The sequence below is a fragment of the Chrysochloris asiatica genome, unplaced genomic scaffold, assembly GCF_000296735.1.
Source record: "Chrysochloris asiatica unplaced genomic scaffold, ChrAsi1.0 scaffold00075, whole genome shotgun sequence".
Lineage (NCBI taxonomy): Eukaryota > Metazoa > Chordata > Mammalia > Afrosoricida > Chrysochloridae > Chrysochloris > Chrysochloris asiatica.
Window position 1 is genome coordinate 11520409 of NW_006408593.1, and position 5493 is coordinate 11525901.

At 46.9% G+C, this 5493-nt stretch overlaps 1 pseudogene; it reads left to right on the forward strand.

The window, feature by feature from the left end:
* The first annotated feature begins 1405 nt into the window (after nucleotides 1-1405).
* Nucleotides 1406-4540, forward strand: LOC102829844 (annotated as a pseudogene).
* Nucleotides 4541-5493: the final 953 nt, after the last annotated feature.

The following is a 5493-nucleotide window of genomic DNA, read 5'->3' on the forward strand; positions in this document are numbered from 1 at the left end:
GTGAGTGGCGGTCACTCTGATGTGGGAGAAAGGGTGGGGCCACCTCTGACAACTTCCGCTCTCTTGTCAGTTGCCAGTTGGTGCGAGTGTTGGTGCAGACTCTGTATACTGGGTATGCAGAGGAGAACTGCCCCACAGAGTTTGCAAGGCTGGGCCTGTCTTCTGAGGCACCTCTTTCTGACCACCAACCTTTTGCCTGGTAGTTGAGTGCTTAACCATTTGTGCAAACCAGGGAGCCTTACCTGAAGGTTAAGATACCGGAAACTGAATTAAGCTCTAATTGGGACCACATGACTTTTAGAATCTCTGCTTGAAGAGTCCATCCACTCTTCTGACTTCTCTTGTTAAGCACAGGTCATAGAGACCTTGTGTTGGGTGTCTGATGAACTATAGCCTGCACACAGAGTTGCTATGACTCAGTAGGTACCCTGGTGGCTTTGAACCATAGACCCTGCAGTTTAGCAGTCCAGTGCTTATCCTACAGTGCCACACCAGGGCTTCATACCCTCTAAAATATCAAAATTCATCCCTTTTCTTTCTTTGCCAACTGAGCAAGAACTTTTTTTCCTTTGCCTCCTTCTGCCTTCCAGAGTGAGTCAAATCCAATAAAGAGTAAGACCCAGGTGTGGCTCTGCGGGAGAAGTGGCCCCTGGCAGTATCTGAGTATGCGCTAGGCCCCTCTTCTCCCAGCAGGCTGTGTTCTGGAGACTGACCAGGGGAAAGCAGCACTTATCCTCCTGCAGTGGCTCACTGGGCAGTCCCACCTGGTGGATCTGGCGAGTCCGCCCCTGCTAAAGGCTAGGAGACCCAGTCTGTCCATCGTCTTTGTCCTTTGCAGCCACTCCTCAGTTATTCTCACCTTCCATGTGGCTTCAGGTCTGTGCTGCTCAGGCAGCTCGCCACTTTCCTGGGAGCCTCTTGAAAAGTATAAAAAACTGGCTCCTCCTTCTCCAAAGAAGGCTTTGTTGCCTTTCTTGAAGGCATGTTCCCTACTGTCCACTTTGAGCATCAGTTCAGGAGCTGCTGAGCCACGTCTACAGCACTGGATAGCTGGGCGATGTGCTTAGTAGAACGGCATCTGTTCTCCAAATCCCTTCCACTCAGGAGTAGGTCTGGGGCCGTTTAGTTAGTGTGTCAAAGCTTGTATGCTCAGTAAGATGGTGACTGTTGGGTGCTTGTGCCCTTTCCTTTGATGAGGCTCTTTGTCACAGACATTGCTGATGGTCAAGTGTGTGTTGTCTTGTTTCTGGGAACACTAGCAGCCTGCGATACCATAGAAACTTGGTGATCTCCTAGCTCTGCGAAGCTGAGCAACGTGCTCTCTATTGTCCAGCTGGAACCGGCCAGACAGGAAGACTGATGAACAGAGAAGTTAAATGTCTGAGTCAGAGTGCTCAGTACGCTAATGGTATCGAACGCAGGACGACGCTGTTGTCGGCAGGTATATAAGAAAAGGGTTGCTTACCACCTAGAAATGGGATATGGATTCATCCACAAGGATTTAACAGCCTGCTTAGAAAGAGAAGACAACCTGAAATTTCTAGACTCTACAAGCGTAGTAGAAGCAATGGTTGGTGGACTGGAGTGCTGAGGGGAAGCCTGACAGGATTACACCGAAAGATGAATTGGATTTAGTAGTGAAAGGGCGTTTCAGATGAGGAAAAGTGCTTAGTGGTTACATGCATGGCAATTTTAAGTCTGCAAATCCTGCACAAAATACTTACTTGCAACAAGACTCAGTTTCCTCATTTATAAATCAGACAGCACTTACCCTTCAGCAGAAAGTCTTGTCAAGCTTAAGTGAGTCGAGGAATGTATGGGGCTGCCAGTAATGGAAACCTAATGGTTGTGGCTTAAACCAAGAGGGGTTTATTTTTCTCACCTGGCGAGAAGCCCAGAGGTAGGTGTTGCTTGTTTTGTTTTGGTGGTTCCATCAATGTCAAAATCACTTTTTCTGAGAGGCTCTTGGCTTTGACCTTTTCTTCATGGTCACAGGTAGCTGCCACAGCAGTGGCCATCAATTTCTCCTTCAGTGTCTGCAAAACCACTGGAAGTCATAGCTAGCCACATTGGCATCTAATATTAACCAGTATACCTTCTGTCAAGAAAAGAAACTCTTGAGAGAACAAACAAGATGGCAGATTGGGTGGACATACAGTGAGGAGCTCCGTCAGCAACAACACAGATTACCGGACAAAGCAGGCTCAGGGGATGGTCCCAGAACCACTTATAAAGGAATATTTAGAAAGTTGGAAAGCTTACAGCCAGTGGAACTTGTAGCAGAAGCAAGAAATCCAGTGCTTTCTAATCCAAGGTGCTCAACTGCTCCCTGAGCGGCCATTTTGGGTAAGATCGAACTAGGGAAGGATCAGAGCCATGACAGACACCTGACAGAACCGTAGAGATACAGGTGTGGACATTCTTTTTTTCTTATCTGTTTATTGATCTCTCACTGTCTGCGCACCACCATTCTGGTGACTAGAGGGGGTGCCTGAGCGAGTGGACACTCTACCCCCCACCCTCAGAGGGTTCTACTACGCATGCACACAGATCTCCTCAAAATTTAAAGTGATAGTTTCCACTTAAAACCAAACGGCGGTGCAAAACGGCTACAGCCAGCCTGGGACTGTTTATCACTAAGAAAAAGGTCTGAACAGGGATTGTGGAGCAAAGGAAACAGGCTGAAAATTAAATCCTGAGTTACGTCATAACGACCAGCAGTGGCATGTTGAAATTTTTCAGGAAAAAGAGTGAAAAGGGAAGCCCATCCTGATCACATCTACCTGAAGGCAATCAGAAAACATAAAAAATGCCAAAACACACACTCATCTAAGTTTTAAGGCCATAGCTAACTACTGAATATGCCCAAAAAACAAAAGCAGATGACCATATCAGCACATGTCCAGAAACAAGATAAAGTGACTGAGATGAATGAGCTGGAGGTAGACCTAAACTTCATATTAGAAGGAGGGCAGGCTTTGGAAATGCCTGAGAAGGAATTCAGAAAAATGATTACAAAATGTATCAAAACACTTTACAATGGACTTGAGAACAATAAGGAAGAAGTCGGGGAAGTGCTACAGGCACAATCAAATAAGACAGATACAGCATTGGAAACTATTCAGAACCTACAGAAAGAAGTCCAAACAATTAATAATAGGATATCAGAAATGGACAACACACTGAAAGGACAAAGAATTGAAGAGATAGAAGCCAGAACTAGTGAGCTAGAAGATAAATCTCTCAACACTACTAAGATAGAAGAGCAAACACAAAAAAGGATCAAAAGTCCCCACTGCAGAGCTGCTGCTGGGGAACCGACTTAAAGGGCCTGTGCACCGCCGCCCCCTCGGCCTGCCATGTTGCTACTCGTCCGCTGCTGCTCGGCCTCCTCGGCCTAGCTGCTGCCGAATCCAGCACCTACTTCAAGGAGCAGTTTCTGGATGGAGATGGGTGGACTGACCACCAGATCAAATCCAAACACAAGTTACATTTTGGAAAATTTGTTCTGGCAAGTTCTGCGGTGACCAGGAACAAGATAAAGGGCTGCAGACAAGCGAGACGCCCACTTCTACGCTCTGTTGGCAAGATTCGAACCCTTCAGCAACAAGACCAAGGCCCTGGTGCCGTTTACCGTGAAGCACAAGCAGAACATTGACTGTGGGGGCGGCTGTGTGAAGCTATTTCCTGATGGTTTGGACCAGACAGACATGCACGGGGACGCGTAATACAACATCATGTTTGGTCCTGACATCTGTGGTCCTGGCACCAAGAAGGTTCATCTTCAACTACAAGGGCAGGAACGTGCTAATCAACACGGACATCCATTGCAAGAGTGATGAATTTACATACCTGTACACCCTGATCGTGAGGTCAGACACCTGTGAGGTGAAGAAGATTGACAACAGCCAGGTAGAATCAGGCTTCTTGGAAGATAACTGGGACTTCCTGCCACCCAAGAAGATCCTGATGCTGCCAAACCCGATGACTGGGATGAACGGGCCAAGATCAATGACTCCACTTACTCTAAGCCTGAGGACTGGGACAAGCCTGAGCACATCCCTGACCCTGATGCCAAGAGGCCCGAGGATTGGGATGAGGATATGGATGGAGAGTGGGAACCACCTATGATTCGGAACCCTGAGTACAAGGGTGAGTGGGAGCTCCAGCAGATCGACAACCCAGATTACAAGGGCAAGTGGATCCACCCGGAGGTTGACAACCCCGTGTACTCCCTCGATGCCAGCATCTACTCTACAACAGCTTTGCTGTGCTGGGCCTGGATCTCTGACAGGTCAATTCGGGCACCATCCTTGACAACTTCCTCATCACCAACAATGAGGTCTATGCTGAGGAGTTTGGTAATGAGACATGGGGTATCACAAAGGCTGCAGAAAAGCTCATGAAGGACAAGCAGGATGAAGAACAGAGGCTAAAGGAAGAGGAAGAGGACAAAAAGCGCAAGGAGGAGGAAAAAGATGAGGATGACGAGGACTAGGAAGAAGAAGAAGCTGCAGACCAGGCTAAGGATGAGCTGTAGAGGGCATGCTGCCTGCCTCCAGGGCTGAACTGAGGCCTGAGCACTCCTACTGCAAAGCAGGCTGCACCAAATTATGTCTCTATGAGACTGGAGAACTTTTCCTTTTTTTTTTTTCCAGGCAGGTTCAGATTTGTGTTACCCTCTTCAAGACCCTCCCTTTTTTTTCTTTTTTTTAATAAACTGGTGTTTAGTCTTTGATTTTTTTTTCCTTCAACCCTCATCCCTGGCTCTCATCTTTCTTGATCAACATCTTTTCCTTCCTCTGTCCTCATCTCTCCCTGAAATGTTTCATTCCTCTCCAGCCTGGGAGCAGGGGGTGTGGAGAAGCCCAGGCCTGAGATTCCATCTGCTTCCATCTGCTCTACTTTCTGGAACCCCGGGGTGGGGGTGGGTGCAGAAGAAGGGGGTAAAATCCCAGCCCCACAGCACAGAGGAAGAATGGGACTCTGTCACCTCCCACCCCTTTCTTCCCTGCTCCCAGAACTGGGCCACTTCTGTATAGTGGAGTACAGAGAATGTAAGAACTACAAGCAAAATGTCTATTAAATTAAGTTTTGTGTCTAAAAACAAAGGCTGAAAAATCTGAAGAAGGCCTAAGATTCATGTTGGACAACATGAAGAGGAAATAACTTAAGAATTATTGGCATTCCAGAACAGGAAAAATCACACAAGTCCACAGAAGAGATAGTTGAAGAGCTTCTGGAAGAAAATTTCCCTAACATCCTGAAAAGTGAAAAGATAAGCATTCAAGAAGCTCATCAAACCCCAGGATGGGTAGACTTTAAAATAAAATCACCAAGACATTTAATAATCAAGCTCTCCAAAATCAAAGATAAGGACAGAATCCTGAAGGCAGCTAGGGAAAGGAGAAGTGTAACATACAAAAGCAAGCAAATCAGACTAAGCTTGGATTTCTCAACAGAAACAATGCAGGCAAGAAGGCGATGGGGAGA